The sequence below is a fragment of the Procambarus clarkii genome, chromosome 51, assembly GCF_040958095.1.
Source record: "Procambarus clarkii isolate CNS0578487 chromosome 51, FALCON_Pclarkii_2.0, whole genome shotgun sequence".
NCBI lineage: Eukaryota > Metazoa > Arthropoda > Malacostraca > Decapoda > Cambaridae > Procambarus > Procambarus clarkii.
The window spans coordinates 25,504,049-25,523,690 of NC_091200.1; positions in this window are offsets into that span (position 1 = coordinate 25,504,049).

Below are 19,642 nucleotides of genomic sequence, written 5' to 3' on the forward strand. Positions count from 1 at the left end.
AGTGCTATACTCAGCCCGTACCGATCCTGTGGATTCCTATATTCCAGCCCATACTGATCCTGTGGAGTTCTATACTCAGCCCGTACCGAACCTTTGGAGTCCTATACCCAGCCAGTACCGATTCTGCTGAACCCTACACTCAACCTAAAACGATCCTGTGGAGTGCTATACTCAGCCCGTACTCATCCTGTGGAGTTCTATACTAAGCCCGAAACGATCCTTTGGAGTCCTATACTCTACCTATACTGATCCTGTGGAGTCCTAAACTCAGCCTGCAACGATCTTGTGGAGTCACATACTCAGCCTGTACCGATCCTGTGCAGCCCTGTACTCAGAACAAAACAATCCACTGGAGTTCTATGTTCAGCCCGTACTGAACCTGTGGAGTCCAATACTCAACCCGTACCCATCCTGTAGAGTCCTGTACTCAGCTAGTACTGATCCTGTTTGAGTTCTAAACTCAGCCCGTACAGATCCCGTGGAGTCCTATACTCAGCTCGTAACGATCCTGTGGAGTGTTATACAAATCCTGTACTGATCCTGTTCAGCTCTATACTCAACCCGTACCAATCCTAGGGAGTATTATACTCAGCCCGTACCGATCCTGTGGAGTCCCATACTTACCCCGTACCGATCCTGTGGAGTCCTATGAACTGCCCGTACCAATCCTGCGGAGTCCAATACTCAGCATGTACCGATCATGTGGAGTCCTGTACTCAGCCCGTACCGATTCTGTGGAGTCCTATACTCAGCCCGTAACAATCCTGTGGAGTTCTGTATTCAGCCCGTACCGATCCTGTTGACTCCTATACTCAGCCCGTACCGATCCTGTGGAGTCCTAAATTCAGCCCATACCGATCCTCTGGAGTCCTAAATTCAGCCCGTACCGATCCTGCAAAGCCCTATAATCAGCTCGTAACGATCCTGTGAAGTGTTATACTCAGCCCGGACCGATCCTGTGGAGCGCTATAATCACCCTGTACCGATTCTGCTAAGCCCTATACTCAACCCAAAACGATCCTGTGGAGTGTTATACTCACCCCGTAACGATCCTGTGGAGTGGTATCCTCACCCCGTAACGATCCAGTGGAGTTTCATACTCGGCCCGTACCGATCCTGTAGAGCCCTATTCTCAGCCCGTAACGATCCTGTGGAGTGTAATACTCATCCCGTACCGATCCTAAGGAGTGCTATACAAAGCCTGTACCGATCCTGTTGAGTCCTATACTCACCCCGTAACGATCCTGTGGAGTTCTATACTCAGTCCGTACCGATCCTCTTGATTCCTATACCCAGCCCGTACCAATCCTTTGGAGTTCTATACTCAGCCCGTATAGATCCTGTGGAATCCTATACTCAGCCGAACCGATGCTGAGGAGTCCTATACTCAGCCCGTATCATTTCTTTGGAGTCCAATCCTTAGCCCGTATCGGTCCTGTTGAGTCCTATACTCAGCTCGTACCGATCCTGTAGAATCGTATACTCAGCCCATAACGATCCTGTGGAGTTGTGTTCTCAGCCCCTCCCGATCCTGTGCAGTCCTATACTCAGCCTGTACCGATTCTGTGGAGTCCTATACTCAGCCTGTACCGATCCTGTGGAGTCCTATACACTGCCCGTACCGATCCTGTGGATTCCTATACTCAGCCCGTACTGATCCTGTGGAGTTCTATACTCAGCCCGTACCGAACCTTTGGAGTCCTATACCCAGCCAGTACCGATTCTGATGAACCCTATACTCAACCTAAAACGATCCTGTGGAGTGCTATACTCAGCCCATTTTGTTCCTGTGGAGTTCTATACTAAGCCCGAAACGATTCTGTGGAGTCCTATACTCTACCTGTACTGATCCTGTGGAGTCCTATACCCAGCCTGCAACGATCTTGTGGAGTCATATACTTAGCCCGTACCGATCCTGTGGATTCCAATACTCAGCCTGTACCGATCCTGTGGAGTCCTATATTCAGCCCGTACCGATCCTGTGCAGCCCTGTACTCAGCCCGTAACAATCCACTGGAGTTCTATATTCAGCCCGTACTTAACCTGTGGAGTCCAATACTCAACCCGTACTGATCCTGTAGAGTCCTGTTCTCAGCTAGGACTGATCCTGTGAAGTTCTAAACTCAGCCCGTACAGATCCCGTGGAGTCCTATACTCAGCTCGTAACGATCCTGTGGAGTGTTATACAAATCCTGTACTGATCCTGTTCAGCTCTATACTCAGCCCGTACCGATCCTGGGGAGTGTTATACTCAGCCCGTACCGATCATGTGGATCCCTACACTCAGCCCTCAACGATCATGTGGAGTGCTATACTCAGCCCATACCGATCCTGTGGAGTCCTATACTCAGCCCGTACCGATCCTGTGGAGTCCTATTCTTACCCCGTACCGATCCTGTGCAGTCTTGTACTCATCCCGTACTGATCCTGTGCAGTCTTATGAACTGCCCGTACCAATCCTGCAGAGTCCTATACTCAGCATGTACCGATCTTGTGGAGTCCTGTACTCAGCCCGTAACGATCCTGTGGATTCCTAAATTCAGCCGGTACCGATCTTGTGGAGTCCTATACTCAGCCGTACCGATCCTGTGGAGTCTTTTACTCAGCCCGTAACGATCCTGTGGAGTCCTATACTCAGCCCATACCGATCCTGTGGAATCCTATACTTAGCTCGTACTGATCCTGTGGAGTCCTGTACTCAGCTCCCACCGATCCTGTGGAGTCCTGTACTCAGCCCGAAACGATCCTGTGCAGTCCTATACTCACCCCATACCGATCCTGTGGAGTGCTATACTCAGCCCGTACCGATTCTGTAGAGTGTTATTCTAAGCCTGTACCGATCCTGTGGAGTCCAATGCTCAGCCCGTACCGATCCTGTGGAGTCCTATACTCAGCCCGTACTGATCCTGTGGAGTCCAATACTCAGCCTGTACCGATCTTGTGCAGTTCTGTACTCAGCCCGAACCGATCTAATGGAGTCCTATACTCAGCCTGTACCGATCCTGTTAGGTCCTATACCCAGCCCTACCGATCCTGTGGAGTCATATACTTACCCCCGTACCGATCCTGTGGAGTCCTATACTCAGCCCGCAACGATCCTGTGGAGTCCTATACTCAGTCCGTACCGATCCTATGGAGTCCTTTACTCAGCCTGTACCGATCCTGTGGAGTCCTATACTCAGCACGTAACGATCCTTTGAGTAGTAGGAAAGGCCCCAATAACCGGCCATTTTGCTTTTTCCCCAAGCCGGTCATTGGCGCATGGGTTTTACAAACTTTTTTCTCCTAGCCGATCATTGGCGCAGGGGTTTTACGAACTTTTTTCTCCAAGCCGGTCAATGGCACATGGATTTTATGAACTTTTTTCTCCAAGCCGGTCATTGGCACATGGGTTTTACAAACTTTTTTCTCCAAGCCGGTCATTGGCACATGGGTTTTACGAACTTTTTTCTCCATGCCGGTCATTGGTGCATGGGTTTTACAAACTTTTTTCTCCAAGCCGGTCATTGGCGCATAGGTTTTACGAACTTTTTTCTCCAAGCCGGTTATTGGCGCATGGGTTTTACGAACTTTTTTCTCCAAGCCGGTCATTGGCACATGGGTTAAACAAACTTTTTTCTCCAAGCCGGTCATTGGCGCAGGGGTTTTACGAACTTTTTTCTCCAAGCCGATCATTGGCGCAGGGGTTTTACAAACTTTTTTCTCCAAGCCGGTCATTGGCGCAGGGGGTTTTGTCGAATTTTCTTTCATGGCCGGACCCATGCACAGGCATAGCCAATGGTGTAGCCTGGTGGATAGCGTGCAGGACTCGTAATTCTGTGGCGCGGGTTCGATTCCCGCAAGAGGTAGAAACAAATGGGCAAAGTTTCTTTCACCCTGAATGCCCCTGTTACCTAGCAGTAAATAGGTACCTGGGAGTTAAGTCAGCTGTCACGGGCTGCTTCTAGGGGGTGGAGGCCTGGTCAAGGACCGGGCCGCGGGGACACTAAAAAGCCCCGAAATCATCTCAAGATAACCTCAAGATGGTCAATGACGTCATCGGGTAGCCAGTCTTCAATTTGCCTGGGGGAGGATTAAAATGCCGGTCCCTGGCGCATCCAAATTCCGTTACCCTGGCGACCTTGCACAGGCATCGCCAATGGTCAATGACGTCACCAGCTAGCCGCTCAGCGTTCCTGCACAGGCACGTTCAAGGGGATTAAAAAGCCGGTCTATAAGTCGTGCGTTTTACGTTACAACAGTGGTCCTTAAACCTAGTGTAAAATACCATCAACCCTAGTCTATTTTAAATTTCCTATTTACTTCCAACTATCGTCCATTGCTAAAGAGGAAGCAACACAGAGCATGAGCTATCATGTATCTCTGCGTTCTCCCCTATCAATCATTTATATGAAAACGGTCCCCTGCCAGGCGTGGTGACTTCAATGCGATTTCAGTTCTAATCCAATATGGCTTCATAACGCATAAATATATATGCTCATACATAAATATATATGCACATCTCCCATTCACTCAAAAACATGCCTCCCCACACCTTGCTGTAGCATATAACAAATCAAAATACTCATTCAGTGTACATATATAGGAATACTACATTAAGTAAAAGCAACCCTCTCATGTTTTTTAAATAAGGTGCATAAATATATATGCACATCTCGCATTCACTCAAAAACATGCCTCTCCACAGCCGGTCTACGCACCCTGGGTTTTCTCGAATCAACTTGCCTGGGGGATTAAAAAGCCGGTCCCTGGCACACCCAAATTTCGTTACCCCAGTGACCCATGCACAGGCATCGCTAATGGTCAATGACGTCACCAGCTAGCCGCGCAGCGTTCCTGCACAGGCACGATCAAGGGGATTAAAAATCCGGTCTATGAGTCGTGTGTTTTGCGTTACAACAGTGACCCTGAAACCTAATGGAAAATACCATCATCCCTAGTCTATTTTAAATTTCATATATACTTCCAACCATCACCCATTACATGTATCAAAGGGGAACAACACAGAGCATGAACTACCATATTATCCACAACTGTAATCATTATTCGGTGATAAGTGCAAAAATATAACAGCAACCCAAATGTCATACCGCAATTTTTGTACAATCGTACATCTGGCAGCATTGTAGGTGAGCTGAACATAAGAATAAAGGTAACTGCAGAAGTCCTATTGGCCCATACAAGGCTCCTATATATCTCCACCCAATCTCATTCATATTCATGTCCACCCTATGCATAAAACAACCAAGGGAACCCACTTAAAGTATTAGTTTACAATAATAGTTTTAATAAATAGCTGTCATTCTAGTTTTATACACAACAGCAATTATGAAACCCTATAGCTAGATATCGTACTGTAATCCACAAGTAACTACCACACATCTGGCAGCACAGCGGATTAGTAGCTGTGTTGATAGGCTAGTCAACTGTCATCATATCCATCAAATAGCTATCCAAATGTCGCACCTCAATTCATTCATCTAGCAACTTAGGTGGATGCTAGTAAGTATATTCATAGGCTAATCATTTCTACACCTCAAAACTAAAAAATCCTAGTTTCTAAACCAACACTCACAAATACATGCATACATACCTACACTTACTCCACAACCCATACATTCATAGAGAATAGCCTAGTTTTTTGCCACCATTTCCCCCATTAATCAGATGTGATTTATGCCATACACAGAAAATACAGCAGTTACACGCCAAATATGCCATTTATGCACAAAATATATTATTTACACACAAAATATACCATCACACAAAAATATGACATTTACATACGAAATATGTCAGTTGCACACAAAAATATACCATTTACACAATATTGCATGTACACTCAGAGTATGACATTTACACAAAGTATGGTATTTGCACAAATATATCAAAATGCTTATGCATTTAGACAATCAAAAATGAGCTTTCACTAAAATTGCACAATTCCACATACATAATTTTCACAAAAATACTCATACATTGTCTCATAAACCAAAATACACTTACACCATTAAGGTCTATTTTTTCAGATTACAGAGCTTAAACAAAAATACAGTTGCACCAGTTCCACTTCAACAAATTAAAAAACACAATTTGCATAAATGCACTATTAGCACAAAAATTATTATAAAAAATTATTATTACACAATTTGTGTAATTATTGTACATCTTTGCACAATCAATACAAGAAAACTTGCAATATAATTTCTCGACTTGCACAATGACAATCAATACACAAAGGTATAAATAAACAATTCGTCCATATGCAATTACACAACATGCGCAATTAATACACAACTTTCACATATATTACACATCTTTCATAATTATTACACAACTTGCACAAATACATATCTAGCACAAGTACGTACAATACATAACTACTACAAATATGAAAATACACAACTAGCATAAATACACGATTTAAACAAATACAATTGCGACATTTACACAAATTGCTCAAAAATAAAATCAATACACAACTGAACAATACATAACTAGCACATATTCATTAAATACACAACTAGAAAAATTCCACAAATACATATACAATTAATACATACGACTTGCACATAACAATACACAATTTATAGAAATATAATCAATACATAATTGCAATAATCATACAACTTATGCAAAATACATAATTTGCACAATTAATACACAAGTATATTCATTGTGCAATATATGTACAAATACAAACACAACCAACTGGGTCAAACAATACACAATTTGCATGATATTTTTCTAAGTATATTTAGGACATTAATTACAATATGCTGAGTTTAACCAACTTCCCAAAAGTCAGAATTTCACATATAAAAAAAGTACATATGACTTCCGATGAGCTCAATATAAAGCACATTCATTTTCCATTAATATTTCAACATTATTAGTGCTAAACTGTTCATCTAACATATGTCCATTGTTTTTAATGTCTTTATTAATACCTTCCTTGTCACATCCTCTCCAATCAGGCCACCCATATATATTTATGCAAACCATCTAACAGACTTATTTGTTCTAGCCTTAGTTATGTTAGGGCAGGTAGGGTTAGGTGAAGTCAATATTTTCTATGATAATTTTAAGCAAATTTGCTATATCTTATCAAAAATGCATCCTATTAAAACCTAAATTCATCTAAATCTATCAAAAAAAAAATATACTTATACTACACAAATTGGACTAAATTTAACCTAGCAAAAGCTAAACTAACTAAATATGAGCATCCCATATCCTCACATACAAGCCTATGTCACCTCTGTCTATACATTACATGAGTTGGCCATATAGCTAGAACCCCAAATAGGAAAATTTACACTATTTCAGAAACATGCTAGTTCATGACCCCTAAGATATATATATGTCCTTCCCTACACGACCTCATCTAACCTGACCTAGCATATCCAAACCTAGATTTAATTCAAGTTGGTAAAATTTAAGCTATGCCACCTAAATTCAATCTAATATAAGGCAATTTCCACCAAATATACCCCAATGTTGTGTATTACAACACTGCCAAAGCCCATTGTTACCCACATTTTCTCCTATTCCATCCTACCCTACGCAACCTTACCTAACCTATCCTAGCATATCCAAACCTAGATTTGGTTAAAGTCGGCGAAATTTAAGCTATCCCACATAAATTCGACCTAATTTAAGGCAATTCCCACCAAATATCCCCAAATGTTGTGCACTGCCAAAGCCCATTTTTACCTACATTTTTACCTATTCCATCCTACCCTATGCAACCTTACATAACCTATCCTAGCATATCCAAACCTAGATTTGGTTAAAGTCGGCGAAATTTAAGTTATCCCATATAAATTTGACCTAATTTAAGACAATTTCCACCAAATATACCCAAAAATGTTTTGGAACATAGCACAGCCAAAGCTGATTTTAGCTGAGTTTTCACCTATTCCAACCTGCCCTAGACAACCCTACCCATCCTCTCCTGGCATATCAAAAGTCAGATTTGATTATAGTTGGCAAAATTTATGCCTTTCCCACCTAACTTTTACCTAATTTATGCCAATTTCCACCGAATATACCCAAATGTTTTGTATCTTAGCATGGTCAAAGTTCATTTCACCCAAGTTTTTCACCTATTCCATCTTACCTTACACAGCCTTACCTAACCTTACCAGCCTTAAATTCCCTAATTTAACCCTATACTATAATTTTGAGGTAAAGGGGGGTCTAAACCCTCTAGTTATAGGTTAGGATAAGGAAAATTGGGTAAATGGTAATTAAATAGTTTTGGTGAGTAATATCCCTTTCTAACTAAGGTTAGGTTAAGGATGGTTAAGTTGAACTGATGTAGAGAAAATTCCCATTATTATCATATTTTCCATTAACATCCCTCCCCCAGGTAATAGAGGTTAGGTTGAAGATGGTTGAATTATGTGAAAAAAAATATGCTACGAGTATGATGCAATATTGAACCAAGATTCGTGTATCAGAGGTTAGGTCCAGGGAGGTTGGGTTGATGCATAAACAACACCTTCTTCCCATAAATACAATAAATTTGAAGTTAGATAAAGGGAGGTTAGGCCCAGGACGGCTGAGTTGATGCACAAATAACACGGTCCTCCCATATTTATGATAAATTTGAAGTTTGATAAATGAAGGTTAGGTCAAGGACGGTTGGGTTGATGCACAAACAACACGTTCCTTCCATATTTACGATAAATTTGAAGTTAGATGAAGGGAGGTTAGGTCCAGGACGGTTGGGTTGATGTGTTAAAACAAAACACATACCCAACACTATATCTACAATATTGAACACAGTTCCAAGTTTTAAAGTAGAGGGGGCTGTTAGGTCCATATCCAAAACATCACTTTTCTATGAATATGGTTACAATGTTCAACAAAGAACCTAGCAGGTTAGGCACAGTGCGGATAGGTTCATATCCAAAACTTCAGTTTTCGAAGAAAAATAGATAAAATATTCAACAAAGCTCCAAGACTCTTGCAGGTTAGGCACGGGCATTTAGGTTCATATCCAAAAAACATCACTTCTCTGAGTATATGTCGCATCAGAGGTTGGGTCCAGGTTTAGATGGAATGGGTGAAAATGTGGGTAAAATGGGTTTTGGCTGTGTTATGATACACAACATTTAGGCATATTTGGTGGAAATTGTCTCCAATTTGGTGGCGATAGCTTAAATTTCCCCAAATTTAATCAAATCTGCTAGGTCAGGGATAGGTAAGGCTATGTAGGGTAGGTTGGAATATGTGAAAACTTGGCTAAAATGGTCTTTGGCTGAGCTATGTAACAAAACATTTTGGGTATATTGGGTAGAAATTGTCTTAAATTAGGTTGAATTTAGGTGAGTAAGCATAAATTTCACGAACTTTAATCAAATCTAGCTTGGGATATGCTAGGTCAGGTTAGGTAAGGCTGTGTAAGGTAAGATGGAATAGGTGAAAACTTGGGTGAAATGAACTTTGGCCATGCTAAGATACAAAACATTTGGGTATATTCGGTGGAAATTGGCTTAAATTAGGTTAAATTTAGGTGGGAAAGGCATAAATTTTGCCAACTATAATCAAATCTGACTTTGGATATGCTAGGAGAGGCTGCGTAGGGTTGTCTAGGGCAGGTTGGAATAGGTGAAAACTCAGCTAAAATCAGCTTTGGCCGTGCTATATTCCAAAACATTTTTGGGTATATTTGGTGGAAATTGTCTTAAATTAGGTCAAATTTATATGGGGATAACTTAAATTTCGCCGACTTTAACCAAATCTAGGTTTGGATATGCTAGGATAGGTTAGGTAAGGTTGCATAGGGTAGGATGGAATAGGAAAAAATGTAGGTAAAAATGGGCTTTGGCAGTGCACAACATTTGGGGATATTTGGTGGGAATTGTCTTAAATTAGGTCGAATTTATGTGGGATAGCTTAAATTTCGCCGACTTTAACCAAATGTAGGTTTGGATATGCTAGGTTATGTTAGGTAAGGTTGAATAGGGTAGGATGGAATAGGAGAAAATGTAGGTAAAAATGGGCTTTGGCATTGTTGTGATACACAACATTTGGGGATATTTGGTGGGAATTGCCTTAAATTAGGTCGAATTTATGTGGGATAGCTTAAATTTTGCCGACTTTAACCAAATGTATGTATGGATATGCTAGGATATGTCTAGGACCTTAAAACCAAGTCTGGTGCCCTTGAGGAGATACCAACTTTAATTTACAAAAAAGCCTCCAGATCTTTAGCCCCTGCTATTGCTTTGCTCTTCAACAAGTCACTTGAACTCCAAACCTTTCCCGATATTCTAAAAAAAGCGAGAGTAACGCCTGTCCACAAATGTGGTGACCCCACAGATGTTAACAACTACAGACCTATTTCAATCCTGCCAAACTTGTCAAAATTTTTTGAAAAACTTATATACAAGCAGCTTTACTCATATCTAGCCAAACTCAATATACTTAGCCCTTGCCAATATGGCTTCAGACCCAAAAAAAGCACTAACGATGCACTTATTAGTATGCTTAACTCGATTCATACAGCTCTTGATAAAAAGGAGTTCCCTGTTGGGTTATTTGTGGACCTGCGTAAAGCTTTTGATACTGTCAACCACCATAACCTTCTTCTTAAATTACATCATTATGGAGTCAGAGGACACTCCCTACAATACCTCGAGTCCTACCTTACTGACAGGCTCCAATATGTTTCTGTGAATAATACAATTTCTCCCACCCTACCCATCAACATTGGTGTTCCTCAGGGCAGCATACTTGGCCCTCTCCTCTTTCTCATCTACATTAATGACCTTCCAAATGCCTCCCAACACCTCAAACCAATTCTATTTGCTGACGACACAACCTTCATTTACTCCAGTCCTGACCCTCTTGCTCTAAATGCCACAGTAAATACTGAGCTAAATAAAGTCCATCTTTGGCTAACTGCCAACAAACTCACCCTTAACATTGACAAAACCTTCTATATTCTGTTTGGCAATAAATCCTCTAGTCTTATAAATCTCAAAATAAACAATACCCAAATTTGTAACAAATTAGATGGCAAATTCCTTGGCATTCTCATTGACCACAAGCTGAATTTCCAGGGACACATTCTAAATATATCAAAAAAAGTCTCTAAAACTGTGGGCATTCTTTCTAAGATCAGATATTATGTACCACGCCCTGCCCTGGTGACTCTCTATTACTCCCTTATCTATCCTTATCTCAACTATGGTATTTGTGCTTGGGGTTCTACTACCCAAAATCACTTACGTCCTCTAATTACCCAACACAAAGCCGCTATTAGGACAATATCCAACTCTGGCCCCAGACATCACTCGGTACCCCTACTCAAATCTCTTAATATGTTAGATATTAAGTCACTGCACATTCTCTCATGTGTATTATACATATATAAAACGCTAAACCATAATGCCAATCCTGACCTTAAAAGCTTCATAGAAGGTTGTAACAGAACCCATGAGCACCACACCAGAAATAAATACAGTTTTGATATTCCTAGAGTACGTCTTAATCAAACTAGAAATGCTCTGCAAATCAAGGGGCCCAGAATGTGGAATGACCTTCCCAACCATGTTAAAGACTGTACCTCTCTCAACCAGTTTAAGATAAAAACTAAACACTACCTAATAAATTCCCTGTAATCTACCTCACTCCTTTAATCAACACTGTTTGTCAACCTATTGTATTTGTGCTGCTTTTTCAGTAATGTTCCCCCTTTTTTTTTATCTTTATTTGTATTTGTTCTCAACACCTTTTAATCTTTATGCTCAATTAGTATTAAGTTCTAGATATTAATGTTTTTCTTGCCCGAAACGCATTGCGTAATAGTGGCTTTAGGCATTGTATGTACTAGCTCTATCTATATATCAATCCATTAATGTAACATCACTTGTATGTATATACCTTACCTGAATAAACATCTGAATCTGAATCTGAATCTGAGGATAGGTTAGGTAAGGTTGCATAGGGTAGGATGGAATAGGAAAAAATGTAGGTAAAAATGGGCTTTGGCAGTGCACAACATTTGGGGATATTTGGTGGGAATTGTCTTAAATTAGGTCGAATTTATGTGGGATAGCTTAAATTTCGCCGACTTTAACCAAATGTAGCTTTGGATATGCTAGGATAGGTTAGGTAAGGTTGCGTAGGGTAGGATGGAATAGGAGAAAATGTGGGTAACAATGGGCTTTGGCAGTGTTGTAATACACAACATTGGGGCATATTTGGTGGAAATTGCTTTAAATTAGATTGAATTTAGGTGGCACAGCTTAAATTTTACCAACTTGAATTAAATCTAGGTTTGGATATGCTAGGTCAGGTTAGATGAGGTCGTGTAGGGAAGGACATATATATAATATCTTAGGGGTCATGAACTAGCATGTTTATGAAATAGTGTAAATTTTCCTATTTGGGGTTCGAGCTATATGGCCAACTCATGTAATGTATGGACAGAGGTGACATAGGCTTGTATGTGAGGATATGGGATACTCATATTTAGTTAGTTTAGCTTTTGCTAGGTTAAATTTAGTCCAATTTGTGTAGTATAAGTATATTTTTTGATAGATTTAATGAATTTAGGTTTTAATAGGATGCATTTTTGATAAGATATAGCAAATTTGCTTAAAATTATCATAGAAAATATTGACTTCACCTAACCCTACCTGCCTAAACATAACTAAGGCTAGAACAAATAAGTCTGTTAGATGGTTTGCATAAATATATATGGGTGGCCTGATTGGAGAGGATGTGACAAGGAAGGTATTAATAAAGACATTAAAATCAATAGACATATGTTAGATGAACAGTTTAGCACTAATAATGTTGAAATATTAATGGAAAATGAATGTGCTTTATATTGAGCTCATCGGAAGTCATATGTACCTTTTTTATAAGTGAAATTCTGACTTTTGGGGAGTTGGTTAAACTCAGCATATTGTAATTAATGTCCTAAATATACTTAAAAAAATATCATGCAAATTGTGTATTGTTTGACCCAGTTGGTTGTGTTTGTATTTGTACATATATAGCACAATTAATATACTTGTGTATTAATTGTGCAAATTATGCATTTTGCATAAGTTGTATGATTATTGCAATTATGTATTGATTATATTTTTATAAATTGTGTATTGTTATGTGCAAGTCGTATGTATTAATTGTATTTGTATTTGTGGAAATTTTTTAGTTGTGTATTTAATGAATATGTGCTAGTTATGTATTGTTCAGTTGTGTATTGATTTTATTTTTGAGCAATTGTGTAAATGTCGCAATTGTATTTGTGTAAATCGTGTACTCATGCTAGTTGTGTATTTTCATATTTGTAGTAGTTATGTATTGTACGTACTTGTGCTAGATATGTATTTGTGCAAGTTGTGTAATAATAATGAAAGATGTGTAATATATGTGAAAGTTGTGTATTAATTACGCATGTTGTGTAATTGCATATGGACGAATTGTTTATTTATACCTTTGTGTATTGATTCTCATTGTGCAAGTCGAGATATTATATTGCAAGTTTTCTTGTATTGATTGTGCAAAGATGTACAATAATTACACAAATTGTGTAATAATTGTCCATGTTTTATAATAATTTTTGTGCTAATAGTGCATTTATGCAAGTTGTGTTTTTTTAATTTGTTGAAGTGGAACTGGTGCAACTGTATTTTTGTGTAAGCTCTGTAATCTGAAAAAATAGACCTTAATGGTGCAAGTGTATTTTGGTTTATGAGACAATGTATGAGTATTTTTGTGAAAATTATGTATGTGGAATTGTGTAATTTTAGTGAAAGCGCATTTTTGATGGTCTAAATGCATAAGCATTTTGATATATTTGTGCAAATACCATACTTTGTGTAAATGTCATACTCTGAGTGTACATGCAATATTGTGTAAATGGTATATTTTTGTGTGCAACTGACATATTTCGTATATAAATGTCATATTTTTGTGTGATGGTATATTTTGTGTGTAAATAATATATTTTGTGCATAAATGGCATATTTGGCGTGTAACTGCTGTATTTTCTGTGTATGGCATAAATCACATCTGATTATTGGGGGAAATGGAGGCAAAAACTAGGCTATTCTCTATGAATGTATGGGTTGTGGAGAAAGTGTAGGTATGTATGCATGTATTTGTGAGTGTTGGATTAGAAACTAGGATTTTTTATTTTTGAGGTGTAAAAATGATTAGCCTATGAATATAGTGACTAGCATCCAGCTAAGTTGCTAGATGAATGAATTGAGGTGCGACATTTGGATAGCTATTTGATGGATGTGAGGACAGTTGACTAGCCTATCAACACAGCTACTAATCCGCTGTGCTGCCAGATGTGTGGTAGTTACTTGTGGATTACAGTACGATATCTAGCTATAGGGTTTCATAATTGCTGTTGTGTATAAAACTAGAATGACAGCTATTTATTAAAACTGAGATACATGATAGCTCATGATCTGTGTTGCTTCCTCTTTAGCAATGGACGATAGTTGGAAGTAAATAGGAAATTAAAAATAGACTAGGGTTGATGGTATTTTACACTAGGTTTCAGGACCACTGTTGTAACGTAAAACGCACGACTTATAGACCGGCTTTTTAATCCCCTTGAACGTGCCTGTGCAGGAACGCTGAGCGGCTAGCTGGTGACGTCATTGACCATTGGCGATGCCTGTGCAAGGTCGCCAGGGTAACGGAATTTGGATGCGCCAGGGACCGGCATTTTAATCCTCCCCCAGGCAAATTGAAGACTGGCTACCCGATGACGTCATTGACCATTGGCTATGCCTGTGCATGGGTCCGGCCATGGAAGAAAATTCGAGAAAACCCCTGCGCCAATGACCGGCTTGGAGAAAAAAGTTCGTAAAACCTATGCGCCAATGATCGGCTTGGAGAAAAAAGTTCGTAAAACCCCTGCGCCAATGACCAGCTTGGAGAAAAAAGTTCGTAAAACCCATGTGCCAATGACCGGCTTGGAGAAAAAAGTTTGTAAAACCCATGCACCAATGACCGGCATGGGGAAAAAAGGTCGTAAAACGCCTGCGCCAATGACCTGGAGGAGTCACTGATCCTGTGGAGTCCTATATTTACACCGTACCGATCCTATGGAGTCCTGTACTCAGCCTGTACTGATCCTGTGCAGTCCTATGAACTTCCCGTACCAATCCTGTGGAGTCCTATACTCAGCCCGTACCGATCCTGTGGAGTCCTGTACTCAGCCCGAACTGATGCTATGGACTCTTATACTCAGCCTGTACCGATCCTGTGGAGTCCTATACTCAGCCCATACCGATCCTGCGGAGACCTATACTCAGCTTGTATCAATCCTGTGGAATCCTGTACTCAGCCCGTTCTGATCCTGTGAAGTCCTTTACTCATACTGATAGAATCCTTTGGAGTCCTATATTCAGCCCATACCAATAATGTGGCGTCAAATACTGAGACCCGTACCGATCCTGTGCACTCCTATACTCAGCCGGTACCGATCCTGTGGAGTCCTAAACTCAGCTCGTACCAATCCTGTGGAGTCCTATACTCAGCCCGTAAAAATCCTGTGGAGTACTATATTCAGCTCGTACCGATCCTGTGGAGTCCTATACTCAGCTCGTACCGATCCTGTGGAGTCCCAGACTCAGCCCATAACGATCCTGTGGATTCCTAAATTCAGCCCGTACCGATCTTGTGGAGTCCTATACTGAGCCGTACCGATCCTGTGGAGTCCTTTACTCAGCCCGTAACGATCCTGTGGAGTCCTATACTCAGCCCGTACCGATCCTGTGGATTCCAGTACTCAGCTCCCACCGATCCTGTGGAGTCCTATACTCAGCCCGAAACGATCCTTGCAGTCCTATACTCAGCCCGTACCGATCATGTGGAGTCCTATACTCAGCCTGTACCGATTCTGTAGAGTGTTATACTAAGCCTGTACCAATCCTGTGGAGTCCAATGCTCAGCCCGTACCGATCCTGTGGAGTCCTATACCCAGCCCGTACCGATCCTGTGCAGTTCTGTACTCAGCCCGAACCAATCTAATGGAGTCCTATACTCAGCCCGAACCAATCTAATGGAGTCCTATACTCAACCTGTACCGATCCTGTGGAGTCCTATACTCAGCCCGTACAGATCCTGTGGAGTCATATACTTACCCCGTACCGATCCTCTGGAGTCCTATACTCAGCCCGTACCGATCCGGTGGAGTCCTATACTCAGCCCATACCGATCCTGCGGAGACCTATACTCAGCTTGTATCAATCCTGTGGAATCCTGTACTCAGCCCGTTCTGATCCTGTGAAGTCCTTTACTCATACTGATAGAATCCTTTGGAGTCCTATATTCAGCCCATACCAATAATGTGGCGTCAAATACTGAGACCCGTACCGATCCTGTGCACTCCTATACTCAGCCGGTACCGATCCTGTGGAGTCCTAAACTCAGCTCGTACCAATCCTGTGGTGTCCTATACTCAGCCCGTAAAAATCCTGTGGAGTACTATATTCAGCTCGTACCGATCCTGTGGGGTTCTATACTCAGCTCGTACCGATCCTGTGGAGTCCCAGACTCAGCCCATAACGATCCTGTGGATTCCTAAATTCAGCCCGTACCGATCTTGTGGAGTCCTATACTCAGCCGTACCGATCCTGTGGAGTCCTTTACTCAGCCCGTAACGATCCTGTGGAGTCCTATACTCAGCCCGTACCGATCCTGTGGATTCCAGTACTCAGCTCCCACCGATCCTGTGGAGTCCTATACTCAGCCCGAAACGATCCTTGCAGTCCCATACTCAGCCCGTACCGATCATGTGGAGTCCTATACTCAGCCTGTACCGATTCTGTAGAGTGTTATACTAAGCCTGTACCAATCCTGTGGAGTCCAATGCTCAGCCCGTACCGATCCTGTGGAGTCCTATACCCAGCCCGTACCGATCCTGTGCAGTTCTGTACTCAGCCCGAACCAATCTAATGGAGTCCTATACTCAGCCCGAACCAATCTAATGGAGTCCTATACTCAACCTGTACCGTTCCTGTGGAGTCCTATACTCAGCCCGTACAGATCCTGTGGAGTCATATACTTACCCCGTACCGATCCTCTGGAGTCCTATACTCAGCCCGTACCTATCCTGTGGAGTCCTAAACTTAGTCGATACCGATCCTGCGGAGACCTATACTCAGCTTGTATCAATCCTGTGTAGTTCTGTACTCAGCCCGAACTGATCCTGTGCAGTCCTATACTCAGCCCGTACTGATGCTGTGGAGCGCTATACTCAGTCCGTACCGATCCTGTGGAGCCCTCTTCTCAGCCTGTAACGATCCTGTGGAGTCCTATACTCAGCTTGTACCGATCCTGTGGAGTCCTATACTCAGCCCGTAATGATCCTGTGGAGTCCTATACTAAGTCCGTACCGATCCCATGGAGACCTATACTCAGCCCGTACCGATTCTGTGGAGTCCTATACTCAGCCTGTACCGATCCTGTGGAGTCCTATACTCAGCCCGTAACGATCCTGTGGAGTCCTATACTCAGCCCATACCGATCCTATGGAGTCCTATACCCATCCCGTACCGATCCTGTGGAGTTTTATACTCGGCTCAGACCGATCCTGTGAAGTCCTGTACTCAGCCCTAACCGATCCTATGGAGTCTAATACTCAGCCTGTACCGATCCTGTGGAGTCCTATACTCAGCCCGTACCGATCCTGCGGAGACCTATACTCAGCTTGTATCAATCCTGTGGAGTCCTGTACTCAGCCCGTTCTGATCCTGTGAAGTCCTATACTCATACTGATCGAATCCTTTTGAGATCTATATTCAGCCCATACCGATTCTGTGGCGTCCAATACTGAGACCCGTACCGATCCTGTGCAGTCCTATACTCAGACGGTACCGATCCTGTGGAGTCCTAAACTCAGCCCGTAACAATCCTGTGGAGTACTATACTCAGCTCGTACCGATCTTGTGAAGTCCTATACTCAGTCGTACCTATCCTGTGGAGTCCTATACTCAGCCCGTACCGATCCTTTGGAGTCCTGTACTCAGCTCCCACCGATCCTGTGGAATCCTATACTCAGCCCAAAACGATCCTGTGCAGTCCTATACTCAGCCCGTACTGATCATGAGGAGTCCTATACTCACCCTGTACCGATCGTGTGGAGTCCTTTACTCAGCCCGTACCGATCCTGTATAGTCATATACTTACCCCGTACCGATCCTCTGGAGTCCTATACTCAGCCCGTACCTATCCTGTGGAGTCCTAAACTCAGTCCATACCGATCCTGCGGAGAACTATACTCAGCTTGTATCAATCCTGTGGAGTCCTGTACTCAGCCCGAACTGATCCTGTGCAGTCCTATACTCAGCCCGTACTGATCCTGTGGAGTTTTATACTCAGCCTGTACCTTGTCCTGTGGAGTCCTAAACTCAGCCCGTACCGATCCTGTGGAGTCCTATACTCAGCTCGTAACAATCCTTTGGAGTGTTATACTCAGCCCTTACCGATCCTGTGGAGCGCTATCCTCAGTCCAAACCGATCCTGTGGAGCCCTCTCCTCAGCCCGTAACGATCCTGTGGAGTCCTATACTCAGCTCATACTGATCTTTTGGAGTCCTATACTTAGCCCGTATCGATCCTGTTGAGTCCTATACTCAGCCCGAACCGATCCTATGGAGTCCTATACTCAGCCCTTACGGATTCTGTGGAGTCCTATACTCAGCCTGTACCAATCCTGTGGAGTCCTATACTCAGCCCGTAACGATCCTGTGGAGTCCTATACTCAGCCCATACCGATCCTATGGAGTCCTATACCAGCCCATACCGATCCTGTGGAGTCCTATACTCAGCCCGTAACGATCCTGTGGAGTCCTAAATTCAGCCCATACCAATCCTGTGGAGCCCTATACTCAGCCCGTAACGATCCTGTGGAGTCCTATACACAGCCGTGCCGATTCTGTGGAGTCATATACTCAGCCCAAAACGATCATGTGGAGTCCTATACTCAGCCCGTACCGGTCCTGTGGAGTCCTATACTCAGCCCAAAACGATCCTGTGGAGTCCTATACTCCACCTGTACCCATCCTGTGGAGTCCTATACTTAGCCCATACCGATCATGTGGATTCCTATACTCAGCCTGTAACAATCCACTGGAGTTCTATATTCAGCCCGTACTGATCCTGTGGATTCCAATACTCAACCCGTACCGATCCTGTGGAGTCCTATACTCAGCTCGTACCGATCCTGTGGAGTTCTAAACTAAGCCTGTACAGATCCTGTGGAGTCCTATACACAGCTCGTAACGATCCTGTGGAGTGTTATACAAATCCTGTACTGATCCTGTGCAGCTCTATACTCAGCACGTACCGATCCTGGGGAGTGTTATACTCAGCACGTACCGATCCGGTGGAGTCCTATACTCAGCCCGTACCGATCCTGTGGAGTCCTATACTTACCCTGTACCGTTCCTGTGGAGTCCTGTACTCAGCCCGTACTGATCTTGTGCAGTCCTATGAACTGCCCGTACCAATCCTGTGGAGTCCTATACTCAGCCCGTACCGGTCCTGGGGAGTCCTGTACTCAGCCCGATCCGATCCTGTGGAGTCCTGAATTCAGCCCATACCGATCCTGTGGAGTCCTATACTCAGCCCGAAACGATCCTGTGCAGTCC